This window comes from Amblyomma maculatum, chromosome 9 (genome assembly GCF_055883805.1).
Source record: "Amblyomma maculatum isolate TAMU_Amacu chromosome 9, ASM5588380v1, whole genome shotgun sequence".
Lineage (NCBI taxonomy): Eukaryota > Metazoa > Arthropoda > Arachnida > Ixodida > Ixodidae > Amblyomma > Amblyomma maculatum.
In genome coordinates this window covers 59,623,461-59,646,507 of record NC_139352.1, presented here as the reverse complement: position 1 = coordinate 59,646,507, position 23,047 = coordinate 59,623,461, and the positions used below count along the sequence as shown (strand labels likewise).

Sequence of the window (23,047 nt, the reverse complement as noted above, 5' to 3'; positions counted from 1 at the left end):
CTCTCTTCTCATCAGATGACCAAAGCAGCCGAGCTTTACCTTTAGAATTTGACCCTCCAATGAGCAGTCAGGGTTTATGGTCGACAATATCGACTGATTTGATCTTCTGGCCGTCCAAGGAACTCTCAAGAGTCTCCGCCTGCACCACAATTCAAACGCGTCTATTCTTCGGCGGTCAGCCTTCTTCACAGTCCAACTCTCGCATCCATACATCACAACTGGAAATACCATAGCACGAGTTATACGGATCTTGGTTAGCAGACCCAGAAGCAGGCGTCTCCTAATTTCATGGCTGCAGTCTCTTTCCGGGGTAATCTTGGAGCCCAAGAAGAGAAAATATGTCAGAGCTTCCACTTCTTGTCCCTTGATGCTCCAGGACTTGATAGGGTAAGACGCTATGATCTTTGTCTCTTTAATGTTCAGTTTAAGCCCAAACTTCTCACTCTCTTCTTGTACGCGCGTCAGAAGTCTCTTGAGCTCCAGTTCACTTTCTGCCATTAAAGTGGTATCATCCGCATATATAAGGTTGTTGATACGTTTCCCAGCAATCTTCACTCCAGCTGAAGACTCGTCCAGACGGGCCTTCCTCATGATGCACTCAGCATATAGGTTAAATAGGCAGGGCGACAGTATGCAGCCTTGTCTCACTCCTTTCTCAATCGGAAACCAATCAGTAAGACCATGCCCAGTTCTGACTGTGGCCTGTTGCCCTTCATACAGGTTCTTAAGGAGACAGATGAGGTTCCTGAGACAGATGAGAACGGTAGTAGCACTCTTCAAAGATTCCCTGGAACGGAAAATGGTAAGTGTGACGTTAATAGATAGGAAGCGTGCAGAGCGGGTCTGAAAAATAACTGGAGAAAAAGAAATGGGCATGGACATGGACAAGGACAAGGCATGTAGTGCAAAAAGGGGATGATCGATGGCCACTAAATGTAACAAATTGCATTCTAAGGGAAGGAAAGCCGTAGTGGGGGGCGGCAGAAAGTTTGGTGGGCGGATGAGGTTAAGTTCGCAGGGGTGAAGTGGATGCAGCTTGCACAGAACCGGGCTAACTGGAGTAATAGGGGAGAGGCATTCGCCCTGCAGTGGGTGCAATCCGGCTGATGATGATAATGATGATGATTCCCTGCAGTCCACCTTCCCTTCTCAAATCGAATCAACCGGTACAACCTGATCATATCTAGGCGGGCGAGATCAGTATTTCCGGCGGATTATCGAGCCTGAGTGATAATCAAACGTGGCTTCGACTCAACATGTAATCCCCTCCATCGCAATGCGGTGAAATTGCTCAGAATGAATAAATGCTATTCACTCTGTTGCCCCAGGCAACAATGACGCTAAGAACGAACGCGGCGCAAATAGTGGAATCGCAACTTTCGGGAGCTGGACGAAAGCGCTTATGGCGCACCAGAAAGTGAATCCGAAATTCCGTTCGTTCCAAGCCACTTTCAGGGAATATCAGACGCGTCGAATTCGGCTCAGGCGCCGAGCGAAAGTCGCGCGCGCGCTCGACGTGACTGGAAAACGCGAGAACGAAATGATTTGCATTTCGTGTCCCCTCGTCGCGTTGTATTGACACCGGCGATATACGGAGCACGTGGAGGCAGTTTTAACACCATCGCGACGTCGTCAATGTTTGTAAGCAAACCGTAACCCATTATCTCGTTACCGCGAAACGCGCTACACACTGAATGCAAATCGCCGCTAACCTTAGGCAGCGGCTACGAAAGTTCAGGCTAAACCCCCAAAGAAACAAAACGATTCAAGTCATCCCATTAGCGTGATGCCGCAGGCAAAAATGAGCGGACCTAGTGATTTCCGAAAACAAATGGTTTATTATTATTTTTTTTTTATGTTCCTAAGGGGAATTGTTTAAAACGTCGTTTGCCGTAACAGCACACGGCACAAATGGTCAAGCACATATTGACAGGTTAACAAAATGTTGGGAGATAACAAGCTGCCTATTTAAAAGAATGGGTAGAAGGAATACCAAGCTTCCTCGAGAACCGGTTAATTTATGTCTATTGAGTAATGGAAAAGGTGTTAGGTACTTCTAAAACAACTAATGGAATCAAATTCCCTTTAACTTTCAGTCTTTACGTTTATAAGCGGGTGTTGCATATGCTCCCTTCTCAGTAAACAATATACCCGTTGTTTCAAATTATTCACTACAACATTTCATTTTAAAAGCTGCGAAAGGTACTTCGCCGCCGACTTTCTAGATTTATTTGACGCTAAGGGAGACATTATTTCCGTAATGAGAGTGCAATGAAAATATTCATAATTAAATGATAATTACATCGCTTCTTGAAAATTCAGAAATATTCAAGGAACGAAATCTATGGAAGCGGTCGATAAAGCACGCAAACTTTTATTTTCCTTTTTTTTTTTTTTTTTTTTCTGCGATAGCGTTTAAACCGATGACGTGATCGACAATAAAGATCGAACTTCTCCTCAAAGGACCTAAGGACTGCGGCAAAGCTCGGCGAAAACTTTGGGGACGGTAATATTTCTAGCTTCCGTTGCCACTGCTCACACCCTGCGGTGCGCTATCGAATGCTAACAAACAACAATAGGCTTTTTTTTTTTTGCTTTCGGTAGCACTATTTTTACTCCTACAAGTCAAACGTTTATATTAGTGGAACGTACTGGTACCGTTATTGGCGTCAACATGTACTACTAGGCGCGGTGCAGTGCAGAGAAGCCTGAAAGCCGTCGCAGTTTAATCGCCGATTGCGCCACTGTTTCAAATGTCAGGGTCAAAAATATTTCGCCTAGTTGAGAAACATCCTCGAACATCAAACGCCTCGAATCTCGCTGGATTCTAAAACCGGTTCAGTTTCCTTTTAATCAAAATGAGCTATTAACTTGCTTTATTTGCAGTGTTAGGGCGCAAAGAGTTTTTGCTAAATGGAACACCGCCGAACCTGAAGGTGACCACAAGTTATTCAGATTTCAGAATCGGCTATATGCTTCGTAATATCGAACTGAAGGGGGCCACGGTTATTCGAACTTCAAAAAAAAAAAAAAAAAGGAGAAAGAACGCCTCTGAAAGCTCATCGAGATGGCTTTTTCACGCTGAACAATGACATAATGATTGTGTCATGAATGAAATACAAACTAAGTTTCACGACGCGTAGTTGATGTTGACGTCACTCTCTATACAACAATGCGAGGCTCGACGCAATTTTATCAATATTTAACACCAGGAAGCTACTTAACGAGCGTCAAAGGCATAGATTTCATTCATACTGTTACGTTCATAGCTCGCCTCAGATGCCGAAGAGATGCAATTTCTCAATACAATTTTGAGCCATAAATTCAAACTTCAGGAAGGTAACATTATTGTTTTAATTAACTACTCCTGTTTTAGATGCACACCATTAAATAAAGCGAGTGCTCGATGTCCCATAATCAACCTGCACAGACCGCACTGACGTATCTTTCACATACTTTCGAACACAAATCTGTACTGAATACCCTGAGAAACACACCTTATGCATGCAACAGCCTTATTGAAGCACGAAACACATTGCGAGATTTTCTAGCGAAGCTTTCACTTATCTTTTATTCGTGTTGTCTATTTAAGGGAGGCAGCAGTCCGCTTTACCATTTTTTATTTCTGCCGCCGTTTAAGCACGGATGGGTATCCCCATCCTACTCTGCTCGAGAATAAAGTTATTTCAATCAATCAATAAATAAATCAATCAATCAGCTACGCGACGGGGGATCAAATTTTTTTTTCTAAAATAAATCCAGACGAGGATAACTATTTTCACAGATTTTGAGAGTGTCGTTGCTGTCACTGGCTCATTCATGTCAAGAAGCGCCTCCGTAACCTTTATTAACTTCAGTTGCACAGAAAGAAAACGGTAAAAGACCGTATAGCCCACGCTGTTACCACCGCCTTCGAGATACATTCCGCCGCTTCCCCAAATAAGATCGCCACATACAATCCTCCATTCCAATGCCGACATGCTGTCGGCCATTCAGATCTGTGTCCTCGCTACTGGACGAGAAACGTGTATATATAGAAAGCCTAAAACACGACATATTTTCCAAACAGATTCTCCGCTGCTTGCTTTCTGCGTTCACCTGCCCCGGGTTTCCTTCCTACCTCCGACCGCTCCCTCCATCCCCTTTTAACCTAAGCCCTGCTTTCGAATATTGGGAACGTTCGCGAATATACATGAGGGCGGCTTTCATCTGAACAACTATACGCACTAACCAGCTCCAACAGCCACAATGCCCCGGCGCCATTCGCAGCGACTCAACACAGTTGTAGCATTCCGGCGAAGCGCACTATTCTACCTCGCCCACCTCGATGGCAGAGGCCCGAAGGCACAGAATTTCCGACGCTTTCAAAACGGTTTCCCGGAAGCGTGGCATCGCCTTAATCTTCATACGACGAGCTACACTGCGCCGAGAAAAAAGAAAAAAGAAAAAACGAACGAAACTCTCAAAAGATTACACACGGCACACGGTATGTACGCATAAACGCGAGGGATTTTCCCGATATAATGCAATAGCGGAGGACGCGCGCCTATTTCGCGAAACTAGAAATGCCGCTCCAAGAAAAGAGAAGTTCCCGAGAAGCCCTCATTCCTACGTACGATGCAGAAATAGTCCCTTTGTTCTTTCATCACGGGCTGTGCGCTCCTCTGACGCCAACACGGCGTAAACGAACAGCAGAGAAAAAGAAAGAAAAGAAAGGCAACGCTTTGCTTCTAAACTGTCTACGCAAGGGGACCATATATATATATATATATATATATATATATATATATATATATATATATATATATATATATATATATATATATATATATATATATATATATCCCCGCGAAGGCGCCTCGTCCCAGCACCGCGGCATTTCGCGAGAAGCAGTTGCTTATAACCCGTCGGCTCTCACTCGCCGCTCAGAGTGCGGCTGCGCTCGCTTGCTGCTTCTCAAGCGGCTCCAAACTCATCGTTTCGGCTCGACTGAAGGAGAGATGGGCCGCGAAAGAACAAAAACGAATTCCAGGGAACAGAAGAAAATCGAGACAAGACGGCCAGAAAAGCGGGAGGGGAGAAAAAGCGCGCGAAAAACAAACGCGAAGAAAAGGCCGACGCGCGCAAACTCCAAAGCGGCAGGCAGAAAACGGCAGGCGGCAGCAGGAGGAAGAATCAACCTCCGGAATCAGCAGAGGCAAGCCGGTCGTCGCTCGCCGCATGGCTGAGCGCACGCGAGCGAGCTCCTTGATTGCGTTCGAGTGGCAGCGGTGGAGCGACGCCCCACGACCGAGGAGATGAGGAGGAGGGAAAGGTGTGCCAGACCCTCTTTTCGCCGTGTTTGCTCTCGGGAGCAAGACGCCGCAGGAGTGCAGTCTTCGGAGGGGGGGAGGGGGGGGGGGGGAGCCTGGGAGAGAGCAACACCACCAGTAGCACCAAGGGGGATATTGGCTGGCCGACGCAGGCGCTCTGCTCGTCGTGTTCGGGAGTCGGAGAAAGAGAATAGAGAGAGAGAAAGCAAAGCTCGGGCCCAGACCCGACAGTGAGGAGGAAGACAACGGGAGCAGTGTGTGCATCCGGACGGATAGGATGGTCACTAAGGTCCGTCGGCCCTGTCCGCTAGGTGTCCGCACGAATACGTTCGGTGGTATTGCAGACGGCTCGTTGCAGTTCGGGCGGCGACCCTTCGAGAGGGAAGCGAGATTGCGGCTTTTATTGCGTCAGCGTGAGCGGCTCACCGAAAGGGTGGTTTCGAAGCGCAGTCTGTGACAGATAGTGAGAAGTCCGCTTGCGAGCCGATGCAGCACACTTGAGGTGTCTGCCTGTGGTTTCGTGTAAAAGAAAAATGAACTTCCTTTTCATTATTTCTTGCACCAAATCGCATGCAGAGGCGCTCTTCATCGCAAAAACATCAGCTTGCCTTCAAAAAAAGCAACATACTAGAAGGCTCCAAGGACTGCTCCGACAAATGTGCCCCGCTTTATCACCCCCCCCCCCCCCCCCTCAGATCTACAAACGAATACTTTTAGACCAAAAATATACACAAGGTTCTTAAAACCTTCGTTTTATGAACGCAGTGCTAATATTAGTAGAGGAAAAGGCTTTATGGCCTCAAAGAAAGGTGGTTACGACCCCAACCCGCACAAAATAAAAAAAAAAAAAAAGAGGCACGACGCGGAGACGACGCCTTTCAGCGGCACAACAAGGATACAAATACGCCTTCATATAAGCATTTCATAGACCACATGGGCACGTTACTTCATAGCGAACTGACAAAAGCTAGAAGTTCCGTGTACACCGCTCCATGCTTGTTAATTCTGTTAGCGTGAAATCATAAATCCGGTAAATTTCACTTTTTGTATTTAAATTGTACGAATTCACAATCCATGCAAAAAGAAACAGCAAGCATATAAAAGCTTACAGCCACGAGACCGCCGTTAGGACACGAAAAAAAAAAGGTGTACACTTTACACTGACATCATAATTTCACATGGTTGAATTTTTATAATCGATAAGGTACACATACCTAATAAGACGACAATTGAAACCTATCCCACCACACAATCCGCCATACGGAAGTGTCGACTTTCCAGCTGGCAAGGCGTTACTGTAGGGATGCGTTACTCTAGCAAGTCCTTAATTCAATACCAATTACAGTGTTCAAAGAATTAAGTTGCCTAGAATGTGACTGAATTATATTGTGGAATGTGTATTTTTTTGCATTATTCAGCGAATTAAATTCGTGTTACCTTGCACCACTGGAACCGCCCAGCGGACAGCAGTATTTGTAAACAAAATAAATAAATGAAAAACAAACAAACAAATAAATAAAAAAAATTATCACCGCTGTTGCTACCTCAAGAACCCGAGACTAAAACGTTAAGATAGCTTTCCCGCGAGCTGACTCGGACTGCGGGAATGCACGCTTTACAGGAGACGACCAAGTAATTCCACGGAGGCTATTTTTTCCCGGTCTATTTTTTTTTTTCTTTAATAAAACCCATACAAAACAAAGTCATTTCATTTCGCCCCGGAAGCGCACAGCTCAGCGAATGAGCGTACAGCATTGCGCCCCCACCAGGAGCGCAAAGAAATCCAGCACCAACCAAACTTTGCTGCCGGTGCGAGTCCTTCTCGAAAACCCTGCGGCACGGTTCAGCACGCATGCCGAAAGAGCACCCGAAAAGTGACAGGAAAATACTGACAAACGAGAGAACCGAAGACGGAGAAACCAGAAGCAGTCACGACTAGAGACGGCGAGACAGCAGAAGTGATTACTAAGGAAAGAGGACAGGGAACAGGGGAAGATAAAGAGGAAAAAATCAGAAAGGGGACGAGAAAGGAAAGGAAGCCCATCGCGTTCCGCTTCGTCAGCAACACGTTTAATTCGTTCCACTTTAATCTCATCATTCCCCGGATGGCCGCTGAATCGAAGAGCACTTTCTAAACAAAGCCTGCCCCTTTTCGCCATCCTCAATCTCCCCACTATCCCCACGACTACCTTCGCTCATGGTCGTCCAATCTTCGACGCTTTAAACGACTACGCTTATATTGATTGCGCCAGTCGAAAAAAAAAATGAAGACGTAAAAAGAAAAATCACTGCGAAGAGCGTAATTAACGATAACGAAGCTTGTCGTGGAGACGCAAACACGGCGACAAGCAGAAAAACGCAGGCAGAAGAATACAGTCAAGACCATGTTTACTTTCGGAAATAAGGCGAAACACTCCAAGATTAAAAAGAAAAGAAAAAAAAAAGACTCAAGCGACTTCTGCTTTGCTTTCGAAGAAGAGAGACTGAGTAAGCGGCGGGCATTAAACAACTACGCGCGGTAACTTTAACGCTCAGCGTATACGACTCGTTTACGGAAAAGTGTTGCGCAGTAAATATATTGTTATAACCAGCGTAACGAACAACTGCGAGGTTCGGTGTGACAAGACAACGAATATAACGTAATACTGAACAGCGACTTAAGACACAAAGCAAGGCAGAGAAAGAAACGGCCGACTAATCATATCGTTAAAAAAAAAACAAGTAAAGAGGCTGGACAAAAGCGCGTACTCGTCAAAATGCGAATGCCCACCGTGTAAACAACTAAATAACAGTTTTTTTTTTTTTTTTAAGTGGAATAATCATACCCAGTGGTTGTGTGAACAGCGACCACAGTGCATGTCAAGACACGCATTAGTATTAGGCACGGATATTAGGCACGGAAGCAAACACAGCAAACGTACAATACAAGTAAAGTAGCGTAAATGGCCTTTAGTTAATATATGATCAATGTCGAAGTCGTGTAGCGCTTGCTTACTGGGGATCGTGCATATATCTAGTCTTCACGAAAGAAACACCGCATTTTAAATTCATAATTACCCAAGTTGAAACCACGGCTCACTACTACTCCGACCATAAAACTGTGTATATTGCGTTCAGCCAGAATGAAAGTCCGAGCCAAGATTGAGGGGAATAAAAAGCTAAAGCCATGCCTGACTAAAGAGATCTACCAAGCGTAACCACGTTGTGAAGCTTTCGCTGAATACAAAGTTTGACTATGCTAAACATCTGCTAATATTCTTTTTCGGTCACAGCGCCGGATTTTCTAAAGAATGGTGTCTTTAATGCTACCGCATTCAAGTTCGGCCCCTAGAGGCGCCCAGTGAGGTCAAAACTCCAGAATAGTGTGGCGGTTGTGGTGGCCCTTGAATCTGGAAAGCGGGTAGCATGCGCGGCTCGCCAATGTGCGTACGGCTGGCTGCGGGACTCATTAAATCACAAAATTTGGGATTGTAATTTCTACAACCCAGAGAACGCATTCCTGATCCCCTCCTTGACACGTGGAATGAAGTAAAGATGAGCTGTGAACCGGACATCCAACCCCGAGCCGTGGCATGGGACTGTGTCGCCAAGGACCTTCATGGTCTCGGAGGCGACCCCCCCCCCCCCCCCCCCCCCCCCCCCCCAGTTAAAGTTGTACTTCACTTCCCGTCGATAACCCTACAGAAGCGTGAGCCGATGAAGTATAGAGATTCGGTTGAGAGATCAGGCGAAATTCCAAAAGCAAGCCCTAAACACACCTTCCGCGGTCCCAGCTTTACTCCAATGTATCTACGCCCGCCCCAAAAAAACCGCCGTTTTCTTTTATGGGAGCCCGGGTGAAGAAAGAAATCTCCCTTTGAAGGTCCTTTGTAATCGTCCCTCTGCACGAACCCATCAGGCGAGTGGCAGACTGCAGCCATCAAAGCATAAGTACTCGCCAACTACAATACCGGTACGGTAAATTCGGGTTGGAGCAAATAGCAATCAGCTAACAAAGAAATCAAGAAATCAACATTTGGTTCGACACACGCACAACGGTAAAATACAAAGACCAACAAACGACTAACTCGTGTGAAAGGGCGAGCCACGTGAGCGGGAAATGCGAGTTCCAGCAACTCAACCATATGCCCCACATCACGTGTATCCTCTCCCAACTAAACAATCGAAATTTTTAAGGCAACCTGAAGGCAGTGCCATAGTTTATTTCTGCTCACACCACCGACGCACTGGTAAGAAATGGCGAGGAAATTCTCGGAAACGCGCGAGAACGGCACAGAAAACAAAAAAGCGCCGAAAGGCAAAACGAAATCGGCGAAAACTGACAGGAGTGCCAGAGCACTAGAAACAGCAGCCCATCGCAGGCTTCCCTCGCCAGCGGAGCCAACGTCTTCGAAAGACGTGAAATTTTCTTCGCAAGATGGTAGAAGGGGTGCTTCGATCGACGAATCCCTTTCACTACGAGCGCGAAAAAGGCGCGACGAACGAAAGGCAGCGCCGGCGAGGAAACGCTAGGAAACGTATAACGACCACACATTCCTCGCGGAAGTCCCGCGAATACTCTTCGAAGAGAACCACTTTGTGGCGAGGAGAAAAGCCACCCAACCGCATTCAGCTCTGCTGAGGAAGAAGACGTGGGAAAACATGCCATAAAAAAGGAAAGGGGAGATACGGACTTCACCAATGCAACTCTCAAGGATAGGGAAAAAAAGTAACATAAATACGCCACTATGTACCGCTAAAGGATATTAGGGCTAAAAAGGAAGAGAAAAGGGAAGGCAGGACAGAGTTTGCAGCGGAGAAAAAGAAAGCTCACGTCACCCTACATACAAGCGCAAGCTTTCTAAAAAAAAAAAAAAAAAACGACTGAAACAATTGCGAAACAAAAATAGAAAAAAAATGAAAAGGGGAAATAAAAGTAGTGGGAGGGAGGTGGGAGGGAGGTAGGAGGTGAGGGAGAAGGACCGTTTTCTTAAGGAGAAAGATGTCCTCCTTTGGTGCGTGTCTTTCACTGCGCCTAAGCGCGTTTTCTGCGGACAATCGTTCCCCGCGGCGGAGGCAGCGGCGTTGGCAGCGGCGTTGGCAGCCGTCATTTCCGGAAGGGCGTCGTTTGAGGCCATTTGGGGAATTAGGGTGCCCACTTCATTTTGGCTCCTTGGGCCCTGGCGCATGCGGCCGTCACCAAATGGTCCGAGGGGGAAGGGCATTGTGCCCGCAGGGCGGAGGAAAAAAAGGAGGAAGAGAAAATCGCTTTCAGGGATGTCTATCGAGCGTTCGGGATGAGGGGAAGATCGGGGACACAAAAAGAGAAAGTAAAACAGAAAAAAAAAGGAACAAAGGGAATAAGAAGAACCGGAAACGCATCAGCAGCCAGGCGTAGGTGCTAAGGGCGGAAAGGAAAAAAGAAAAACAACAGTATTCAGAGGGCATTCAGAAATACATTGCACATTTAATGCATGTTATAAGTATGAAAAGGGCTGATCAGAGCCCGTACACAGACACGTTATTCTAATCACTCCGAAGCTGGCTTCATTTTTTATTTTTTTAGGTGCGCTGAATCAACAACAGAAAATGGTAGGTGTAAAGTTAGACGACGGAAACGTGCAGAGTTTATTAGAAGCACAACTGTTAATGACGTGCTAGCCGAAATCAAGAAGGAATGGGCATGGGCAGGGCAGGGCATGTTGAGCGAAGAGAGGATAACCGATGGCCGCTCAGGGCAACAAATTGAATCCCAAGAGACGGGAAGCGTAGCAGAGGGCGGCAGAAAGTTAGGTGGGCGGGTTAAGTTAAGAACTTTCCGCGGTCAGGTGCACGCAGCTAGCATATGACAGGGATAATTACAGGAGTATGGGAGAGAACTTCGCCCTACAGTGGGTATAGCCTGCCTGTTGCAGATGATGATGAATAAAAACAGGAATCGAGAATCTCCTTTCAAATGTATCCAACTTGCAGTCTACTAACACAGTCATCTTGAAAAGAGGACTCTGCAAACGAGGAAGTCTTTTTTTTTTTTTTTAGAAAAACTTTACTGCGCGGATAACAAAGCGTTCACGCCTGTCAAACGATTCTGCACAATTCTGCTGTTATTCGCTGATCGGGCGAAGCACCCAAGCACTAGACGGCTCAGGAACAATTTTCTACAGCACCAATACTTCAAAAAACTGTGGTAAACAATGGGCAATAATAAAAAATAAAAGCGAATATAAGTATCAACGGAATTCATTTCAGCACAGTAGAACCAAGCTGCGGTAGCCGTTCCGGCCGACGCTGGGTACAGCGATATCCGCAACCAGTCGCGTCTTCTTATTAACGTTAACCAAACCAGAAGGCGCGTGCAAGCAAACGGTGTCCACTGGAATCGAAACTGTCACGGAAGTCGAATAGAACTAAGGGCCCGAATCACGCACGCCAGAATATAATGATCAATGTTCGCGGCAGTCTGGCTTTCAGAGATAATAGCATCCAGCGTCTTTTTATGAGGCGCCGACCAAAGAAAGGCGTGTATCGCCAGAAAGTAAGATGGAATAGTTCGCTTTGGTTTCAAGGGTGCACCTCCCTTCCCCCGGTTAGCAGCCTTCTTTGAAACGGTGTACTGACCCTCCACTCTAACACGCAGCCTATGCATGAACCAAATGACCACATGCCAGCAGCCCAATAGAGGAACATGGTAACGGTGCGATATCATCGGTCAGACCACCCACGCGTGACTGTGCAGTGGGGCCGTCATTGAAGTTTCAGTTCCCGGCAATGATGCGGCGACAGCTGCCGACACTCGTGAAAATACCACTAGAGTTCGTGCTTTCTCGCCTCCCGGAGCTGGGACCACGAGGCATTTGTCTGTTGCGGCACATGCTCTTCGCCATTAGGGTACCAGTTCCTAAATCCGTCGTCGCACTCGACGTTTCGGCCTATTACTGCGGTCGTCGCTTATCGACACAAGGTAAACAAGAACGTAGGGATACTATGTGGTGACTGAAAAACACCGATCATCGTACTGAAAAGACGCAAGATTGGCTTCCCCACATATCGACTGTATATGTGGCGGTGCATCCTTTACAAGTAACCGCGTAATTTCTGTACCTTATTCGTATAATCATAATAGTTGCACTATTTGGTCAGTATATAAAGGGAAAAAAAAATGTTGTTTAATAAACCCTTGACAGGACCGAACCGATTTGCAGATTCCTGGACTACGCTAACGCTTAGTAACGTAGAAAACTCGTAGATATCGGCGCTGACAATTTCTACGCGTTCGAAAAGACTCTCTCGAATTCCAACCACCACAAGTACCGAGCCTCGAAAGGCAAGCAGAAGTCATCGCCGCGTGCGTGAGTAGTGAAAGAACTACTACAAGGTATAGATCCAGAATACTGGCGCAGCGGAATGAGTAGTCCAGCGTACGGCGCGCGAATATGTCAGAGACCGGACACAAAGAGGACAGAGAACACGAACGACGACGACACGCCCAGGACAGGCAAGCGAAGACGGTGCACTGCCGACACGAACCATCAATCTCGACGCCCCAAAACGGGAGCTCTGCGAGACACGCTACACAATGAGATGACAGTCTCGAGCCGTAGAACAAATGTCTCCAGAGATAACGGCTAAAACCCTCCTTCAAGAAAAAAAAAAAAAGTGGAGGTAATCAAACGAAACGAACTACGCCTGGGCCGGTAATGCCCACCAAAAGAGCCTCGCACGAAGACAAGTGCGCATTTACGTGTTTCGAGGACACAAAAATAGAACGAAAGCCCCGTAATCGAACGCCTACGGTCGAGCAGAGAAATTGCGTTCGTCGGAGTTAAGTGTGTTCGGCAGGCGGACGTAAAAAAAAAAAAGGGAAAAATACACATATACGAGGCTCGGAGGCGAAATCTCGGACCTCGCCGTGAGAGGAAGGATTATGACAAATGCTGATGACCCCTCCGTGGGAGCGAGCCCATTACTCCCTCCGGAGGAGGAAAGGAGCCGAAGATAAACCGACCGTCGAAAAGGCGGAGAACGAACGATCGAGGAAGGGTAGAAAAAAACGGGAAAGGGGGAAAAGGAAAGAAAGGAGACACGGAGAAGAAAGCAACAAAGGGGAACTAAAATAAAACAACAAGACCACAAGCAAAAAAAAACGTTATAAATAGATCGTCGGGAAGATCAATCGCTCCGCGATGCAAGGCGGGAAAGCAGGTAGAAAAAGATCATGCGTACTACGAATATGCAGACTACCAGTAACAGCGCACGCCTGGAATGCAATAACGACGGCGACTTCAAACTGAACAGGCCACGCATCGACCCTAGAAAGTGATCTTCACCACAGAGAGGCGCCTTACGGAAATGTAGTTTTCAGAACCTGACTGCACTGAATAAGCCGGCAGATCAATCCAGCCTCACCTCCATGGTAATCAAGACTATATAACCTAAAACCTCATGGCTAAGCACAGACGAGAGAGAGAGTCAAACGTTTGTTCAGAGCAGGCGTGAAATATTCGCATTAGGTGGGCAGCCTCCTCAGTCCAAGAAACCGTGGACCCTAGCCATCTCCAAAGTCCTGTCGACCAGAGTACGCTGATCATCCAGGCTGAGGCTTGACAGCTGAGTCTCCAGCACGAGCCCCCCTCCCCCCCCCCCCCCCCAAAAAAAAAAGAAAAAAAAAACAGACAGCACCAAGAATACGCTCTAGACGCCAAGGAGAGAAATCATTAGCCTGTGATTAGTTTTTTTTCTTTCGTTGATGATAATTGAACCCCATAAAGTAAAAACCAACAAAAATACGACCCATCCTCTAATGACAGAAATTATAAGCCCACACGTAGTTTTTTGCTTTCATCGATAACTGAGAAGCGATGAAACACTAGGCAATCACAACGTATGGAACGTCCATGAATGAAGACATGCACCTTACTCAGAACTAGTTTTTGCTTCAACAATCTCACTAAAGAAGCTAAAAATGATCGAAGATAATTTCCTTCATCCACAAAAATTACGACGAATGCTATCGGCATCATATGAAGGAGAAAAAAAAGCGCTAACTGCAAAACTGCACCATCTCAGACAAGGGAGCCTAAGTAGTGAAACGGTTGACGTTCACATCAGAAGAGCGCAATTCCCTTCCTTGGAGGCACCGATGACGCCTGCCCGTATATGTCCCCTACGACAGACATTTTTGCCCTTTCCTGCTCGCGTTTCAACCCTACTAATGCACGAGCTTACCAAATTAAACTACCGGCACTCAAGCCTTGGCCCAAAGGCGGCATGATGATGGAGCAAACTCGTCGAGTCGCCAATCTAAGGACATCATATTTATCACGCCCAAATTGACTAACTAACCTTAATAGCAGAGTGCCTGGTGTGCCTTCCTGCCTCGCGACTAGATAAATTCAATATCTACAGAGTCATCACATATGAGGATGCAGCTTTCAAACGCAGCCAGTACTCACATTCACCGAGGACTAACAGCGCACATAAAATTGCCGTCATTACAAAAGGTCCATCCGTAATGAGGCTCATCTTAATTTCCACTCCAAAGGAAAAAAAGGAGGGAGACGGGGGGGGGGGGGGGGGGGTGCGGGTGGGTGAAGAGGAGGAATCAAGAATCTAGGAGAATTATGTGCTCGAAGAATTCCCGCGCGTTGCTGCTTGTTCGTTGGTTATCATCACAGCTTCGAGGACACTACTCATCGAAATGACCGGACTGACTTTCTTTTATTTTACGGTCAAAACAAAGGAGGGAAAGAAATGAAAGGTAAATATAAAACGTAGAAACAAAAATTGCCTCCAACGAATAGCGCGGCTTAAACAATAGCGTCCCACGTCGCGTGCACCAAAACTAGGCGGTGGCGAGCATCGGACACAAAAATAAAAAAAGAATAAATAAAAACAACAAAAACAAGACAATAGATAAATGAAGCCTCCGACAAGGTAAAGCTTCGGTCCAAATGAGGCGGAGACGACACAGGAGCCGCAAAGACAACAAGAAGAAAGGCACCTAAAAAAAAAAAAAAACGTAGCCGGAAAACGAGCGAGCTGGCGCGACGGCCCTCACAATTCTCCGTCGAAGGTAATTATACGGGTGAGATGGAATTATTCCCTTTTGGAGCTGAGAAAAAAGAAGCCGAAATGACCTTTTGTGCTCCGCCGAATATATATACATATATATCTACCGCGTTTTTCACGAAGCCTCCATAGCATTGTTCTCGATTCTTCGACTTTCTTTTGCCCTTCCTTGGGGCGCGATAAAATTGGCCCATTCGTTCCTATCTCACGCCTACGTTTCTCGTTCTCTTTCTTTCAAGTTTCCCCACTATTTTGGAATCCAACTCTGCCACAAGAAGACTGCGAGCCTGCGCCTGCCAAAGGTGGTGCTCCAAGGAAGAAAAAAAAAAAAAGAGAAGGGAGGGAGGGAGGGAAGGAGGGAGGTGGGTCATTTCTGTCAGAGGTGCTGTGGTGGTTATCGGTCGCACCGCGAGCTTCGCAAAAAGCCCGCACCAGCCCGCGGAATGAATACCAACTGCGCCGTTTCACTGACTTCTTTCCACTCTCCTTCAGTTCATCTGCTTTTATTCCACCTTTTATTTGCCGCCATCTTTTTTTTTACTTTTGGCCCCTGTTTCTGTCTTTTTTTCCCCATTCTTTTTCTCAGCTCATTGTCTTTTTCCTCCTTTGCTCGCTGCCACCCTCCCCGTTTGGCGCAATGAACGCAACCTCCGTACCTAGCGGGATTGATACTGGTCCGGTTAGTATGCGGCTTGCGGGGCTTCATCAATCCGCCCAGGCTTTCGCGTTTTCTCTAAAAGGCTTCTTCATTCCCTCCTTTGGACTTAATTCTTGCCCCCATTTCTTCTTTTTATTTCCATTTTATTTCGTAGTCGCTTTCCAATGCTGAACGTTCTCCACTCCCGGGCCTGTATTTGCCAACTGCAGCCAAAGCAGACAACCTCGCGGATGACCTGGAAAGTTGTAATCAGCTACGCAAGTGCAGAAGTACCGCAGAAGCTGACCGTAGCCCGAAGTACGCAATCGGCGAAAAATGAATAAGTAAGACGCAACCAGTTTACAATGCGTGAAAGCATAAAATGAGTTAGGGGCTAGGGAAAAAGGATGAAGCGGGGAAAAAAAAGAACAATGTTTACATCGAAAAAAGAAAAAAAAAACTGCCCACTACAGCCTCAAAACAGGCCTTACGCCTCTCCGCAGAACACGTTGAGCATGTTTCGCTCCCAGCTATATGGTAAAGATTAATTATACAAATCCGGGTTGCTTAAACGAAGCCTAACTGACGCCTTTTTTAAAAAGTAGGAGCCGTAGCCGAAATTCTACCTTAGCGAAAATGCTACCCTCCGCGTATGCCAACGAGTGAACACCATCTCAGCACAGGCAGGTTGAACGAGTTCGAAAAACCAGGAAAAAAAAACGGCCAATCGAAAATCTGCAATATTTAAAGACCAGAAGGCTCGTAATCAGGGACGTCTGGCACGGATATCGACTACAGCCTCCGGAAAACTGTATGTCAGAAGCTCCAGCGCATATTTCGCTTCTTGACGCATCTACTATAACAGCGCGTCGTTAGAAGGTCAGATCTTGTTCAGAAAACTTAACCCCCTTTCGGGACAGTTAGGCGGAAATCCAAAACAGGGCAAATGTAACAGAAATAAATAACGCTGAGCTCAGATGCAAAAAAGAAAAAGAAAAAAAAAGAAGAAGCGCGGAATTCTTCCAGATCTTTGAGAATTATTAATGCCACTGACACACGATGCTATGAATTAGAATGAGAATCCCGAAACGCAACCTGAGCCCCCGGAAGCGGCCAACAGTGTTCAGTCGGCACATACTGGACTCGGCGCTAGGTGAGGAAAACGAAGACAGCCTTTCTCAAATACAAAGTGGGTAATGCAAGAAAGACATACAGATTAGGCAGAAAATTTCTAAAAAGCTCAATAGCGCGCAAGGACCTAAAAACCTAAACACAGAGCCTCTAAGTTCAGAAAAGGAATATGCAGCTGCTCCAGGGCACGTAACGCAACGATGTGCGAGTTTCTTCGGCCAAGGCGCTCTTGTACTGTTTTAGCTACTCCAATCGACAAAAAAATAAAAGCTAAAAAACTCTCCCCCCCCCCCCCCCCCGCGGCTAAACATTTGTACATTCATCGACAGCATGCAATATGACCTGTTCTGTCATTGTATTAAAGAAAAAGAACTGATTCATCCATTAATAAATTAATTGGTTGATTATTTTTACGAGTGAAATGAACAATGGGGCTACGAGACTCCCAGTAAATAAAAACAGCCGAGCCACAGCAGAAGAGTGCTCGTCCGTTTCGCCTCCACCGAAATGCGGCCGCAAGTGCGGGGAGTCAACCTGCGACCTCGTACTCAGAAAAAGGGGCACCCCAGACAAACCACCGCCCCGGTGAGGTGAAAGAACACGTCTAGCCGTCAACCATAGCAGGCGTTATCTCTTTGCTCTTCAGCCTGCCAAGATGAATTCTCCGCTGTACGCAAAGAACTTCGGGAAAAATCCGATGACACAAGGTGACAGGTGCCCACACAACAGGCAATCCGTATAAAACTGCGCACTGTCGATGCGAGCGCATTTCGCATACCGACGCCTAGAAAGTTCCTGCACTGACTAGTGTCACCAAACAAACGATGTCTCTCGCAACCCATTCTGGAACCCTTCGACAAAGCTTTCTTAAGCAATCCCCGGTATTTCACAGGAACTACTATACCACGTGCTGTAGGGAACGCCTCTGGGCCGCCAAGTCGGAATGGGTTAGGAAAGCGGAAAGTTAAACACACGTGTAAGACAAACGTTCGATCCCAGATTTGTGCCAGAAAGAGAGAGAGAGAGAAACAAGAGGGACGGGAGAGGCAGGAATTTCAACCGGAACCTGAAGAAAGCCCCTTGCCTAACCATCGCAAAAGTGCACATAGGAAGAACGGGTGAAACGGCGACGAGTGAGGACGGGGCGAAAGAAGAAGGGCGGGTTCAAAGCCGCAAGAGGAGATCAGCAGAGGCGTAGATATCGACCACGTTTGCATAAATTTGGGCGAAAGAGCGAGCCGCCGTGCGATCGAAACTCTTCACCGGGCAAATATAGCGGCGCGCGCTTACGATGGCGCTGCACCTGGCTCGACCTTTCCGCCGGACGCCCCGTACCTGTATCATCAGGGGACGGAGCATGGAAAAGCCGTCGCCGCTCAGCGAGCGGAATGATTCCCAACGCGCACCGATTTCGCTTCAGTCACGAAGACACCGCTACGCGGGAAGGGACGGAGGAACGAGGGAGGCCCTTCCCGCGTGTTTGCAGAAGACAGGGAAGCCGAAACCCAATTAGGGACGCGGCAGCTCACCGGCAGTCTGCCTAGAAACCGAATCCGGGCTCCTGCACCGAAGGAAAAAGGGTACCAAGGCGCAGAGAAGGGAGAAGGGCAGCGTAGAGACAGAAAGAGAGCCGAATGAACACAGTGAGACGGAGAGATAGAGGGAGGAGACAATGGAGGAAAGTAGTAGTATGTCTTCGCTTCGCTTGATTTCACTTTGCTAGAATCGACGTGGCACTGCCCAACGTGCGGACGAAGTTACGAACGATGACGAGAGAACGGGCAGAGGTTTCGGGAAAGCACCGTTTCAAAAAGGCGCCATCTAGAAAGATAAATGTTACTATTATTATTAAGCGGATTTGCGTTCCACTTTCACTGAACCTTCAGAAGGCACCGGTGCGGATTAACTTAGGACGATATGGTTATCTGGCGAAGCCTAGAATTCAGTACAGCGCTTCGCGTTTCTCCCGAAAGGCGACTACGTGAAGAGGCGAGCTGGAGAGAGAGGAGGGGGGGGGGGGGGGGGGGGGGCAATCAGGAATACAACAGCTATCAATAAGTCTACAATATATATCCCTTGCACAGCGAGCGGAAGATAGCGAGAACGATAAAGCATCATCGCGAAGTACATCGCACCGCGATCAAATACTGTGAAGTAATATTTGCGCAATAGTACAGCAAGAAGAGGAGGCTTTGTTCTGCAGATTCGCAGTTAGCGTTGCCCAGTGCAAGTCTCAGGCCACCTTATCACGACAAACTTTCGAACTTCGTCGCATATACGACACAAAACCGGACGCTGGGCAAGTTGACGCAGCACCTCTGCAAAACAGGCAAGGAAGGCGAAACAAACGCAGCACAAGCGGAGACAAGCATGCAGGAAAGGAGCTGCACCCTCAAGTGTTAACGTTTGCCCAGATGCAGATACAGTAGTGAAAAATTAAAGAAGTAGTTAAGACGCCGAGAAAAAGAGCCCAAATTAGAAGGGCGCTTAAGCTTCGCTTCAAGGGTAGACGCGAAATCGCCTTTACAAACACCGTATCCTTCCGAGAATTTAAAACAATTCTGTAAATTATTTAAAATTTTAGATTTATTACTTGAGCAAGTCACACGCACCACGACGTGTTCACCAAGTGCCCATTCTCCTCGCCAACGTTAGCTTAATTGGGAACCTCCCCTAATTCGTCAGCTTTATGTGAGTGCGGAGTGCTCGAAATTCCATCTCGAGGTCACGTACTGGTATCCGCCACGAACCTGTCGACCATTTAGGATTTTTCTCTGCCTCCATCTACGGCGCCGGTGGAAGCTTTTCAGCGCAACGAGATGCATACGCTATCGCGTAAAATACTAAAAAGAAAGAAAGAAAGGAAGATCGATACACAGAGCGTGCATAGCGCGTACGAGGCACAAGCTACGATCGCCTATGCGACAACAGCGAAGCAGCCAAGCGCGTCAGAACTTCCTCGATATATATCTCTCTACCCTCGTTTCGTCTCCTCCTCTCTCATACCGAGGCGAGAGAGGAGCACGCCCTGGTATCCAAAACCACCACTGAGCCATTCTTCCATCCTCCTCCGCCTTCTCTGCAGTGCAAAGCGTTAATCACGCCGGACACCGACGCGTCCCCGAGGACGAAAGCGCTAAGCCTGGCGCGGCATCCAGCGACGTTGGGGGAACGCCAGCTGTTCGCATGCAGGCCGGCGAAAGTCTCCCCGCCATCCTCAGGGCGTGCCAGCCGCACAGAAAGGTTCCGTGCAGTGGCAGCGCTAGGTCCCGAAAGACAGTCGCCGTCCAGCTGGGGGAGGACGCGGCAATATGTGAGAAGGAATGAACGTTCGCTACTCATACGAACACACAAGGACAACTGGGCGAGCGATATGGTCAGCAGCAGGTTAGTCCAACCTCAAGAAATCAGCGATCCGTGGGCTCCACAATCCACACGAGGGACCTCCCTCTACCACCACGTATTTCAGGAGTGAAGAAAATAACTGCTGAAAATCATAAAAAGGCCAGTCTTTAACGCACGTCGACGTTACCTAATGCTCCACCTAAACTGCCCGCATTTCCCAATGTATCGAATACGGTACCAGCGAGGCCATGTGCAAAATTCTTTGAAAGCGCGGGAGTACGCTCAGGTGGACGGCTCAAATGGAGACGGGAGCAAAACGACGATGGTGAAAAGGAGGGACCAGAGCATCTGCAATGAAAGAGCGATATTGAATTGTGACCCGGCAGCCACCCTGGAGCAGCGCTGCACGAAACTAGCTGGAAAGACACCAAACTTCGCAGCATAGGGAATAGGGAATGTAACAGGATGCCTCCTGTGGAGGAGGAGGAGGAACAGGAACCGCAGCGGTGGAGAAGAGAGCAGCTAGTCTGGTGGACTGGGCTGCGGAACGTGCGACAGGCGGTGCGTCCCTGTTTTGGGACCGCTCGGTTCGATGGTATTGAGCGGGCAGTGGCTGTTGCCAGCAAACCTGCGGGATGCGGAATATAGGGAAGGACGCCACTCGAGCAAAGGAGGCTCGGGAAAATGTAAACATAACGGGTGAGCAACAAAGAGGCTCGCTGATGGCAAATACAGGGAATAGGGAATAGAAAGTATAGTGACGAACTGGAGGAAAAGCTGTAGGCAAGACGGGTAGGGAAACGTAAGAGTTGAAGAGGGCAGGTTTGAACGAAAAAGGAAGTTGCGGAAGGAGTGTCAAGCCAGCTGAACCTGAGAGAAACGATGGGTAAAAGATAGAAGAACCGCCGATAGAGCTCGAATGGAGAGCTAGCCATTCCACATCGCGGGGCATCATGTGTTTAAACGAAGCGACTGTGCAACCACGACGTCGGAAGCGTTTACGAAATAGTTCGCGGCATAAAATAGAAAAGAACAAAGAAATCAGGACATACGTCTCTATACCTGACTCAACTCATGTCCAGCAAATTAACGACTGAGGAATACGTGCGGAACATTTTGACGACGCTAGGTACAAGCTGAGAGGAGGTGTCGTGTAGCACACAAACATATTTAAACCAAGCGCCCTAGAATTGAAGATGCAAATCAAAAAACCTCAAAAGGGGCCGAAAATGCTCGCCCGCGGGGCCCTTGCCGTTATTTACAAAAACATCGCGAGCAAAAGACGGCGACGAAACCAGAAATGCAACTGCTCAAATCAAGCAATAGATATGTCAAAGCCCATATTATGCTACACACACGAAGTCGGTGGCCCGAAATAAATTACGCCAGCCAACCAGACGCACTTACTTCTGAGCTGCTTAATAAATGCGACGCCAAGCTAAAATCAAGACAAAGCACGTAAAGAAAACCACTGCGCAATGGATATATCTTCTCGGATCCGTAAAAACAACCTCACGATTAGGCGCTAGCAGATGTGGCTCCGAAAATGGAAGAGGTTATCCTGAGATTATCAGCGAGTCCTGAACTACGCATATTTCCAGCAAAACACAAATGCTCCTCCTCCGTCGAAAACTGTCAAGGGGGAGTAAACAGTCGGCACTGAGCCTAAGAAAAACTGGCGGGACACTTAGACTCCGTTTTCAAGGTTTGGTATGGTTTGCCAAAGCTACTCAGGCGGTAAGAGACATCATAGTGCAGGGCTCCGGTAATTTCGACCACCTAGCGTTCTTTAACGAGCGCCACGGCAGGGATTCGATCCCTCATCCTTGGGCGGAGCAGTCGAGTGCCCTAACCACCGAGTCACACAGGCCGGGAGTCCACCTTGAAGGGTATGACGAAACAGCTTTTAACGGCTGGCGTTTGCCCGCTCACCCTTGAGGACCTTCGTTCGAATACACGCCCTTTCTTACTCGCTTAAACACTAATAATTTAATCTGTGTCTCTATTACCCCGCACTTACTGATAGGCATACAGTCCTACGTTACCAAAACTAAAGAGCACTGCAGAATCTGCATTGGAGTAATGCGAAAGCCCGGATGCTGCTGTTGGTTGCTTCTAGTAGCTTGACTCACTTCTTGTTCGTCCATTTTAGTCTTCGGTACTTTCAAATTGCGCGCCAATCCCTTCCTACGCCCTTTTTTCTTTTGCAGCTCTACTTCCGGTTGAGTGACGTCACATCCTTGACGTAATATTCACTAAGGCAACCCTTTATCTCCTTCTGCTTTCACTCCCACCTTTTTACCTTCCCTTGCGCGCGGTTCAGGTGTCCACAGAACAAGTGTGGCAGATACTGCGTCTCTACCTTCCCGTGAACCAATTATTATTATTATTATTATTATTATTATTATTATTATTATTATTATTATTATTATTATTATTATTATTATTATTATTATTATTATTATTATTATTATTATTAAAATTAAGCGACACAAGGACAAAAGTTGTTAGAATTGAAGAATTTGTCCTTAAATATAGAAAGACGGGCTGAGTATGGTGGCGACTGTCACCACCC

General features: G+C 47.3%; 1 protein-coding gene across 2 annotated transcripts in view; it reads right to left on the bottom strand.

Annotated features, from left to right (window-relative positions):
- mib1 (E3 ubiquitin-protein ligase mind bomb 1) overlaps positions 1-23,047 on the bottom strand; it is a 508,315-nt gene that overhangs the window by 377,110 nt on the left and 108,158 nt on the right. The window lies entirely within an intron of this gene.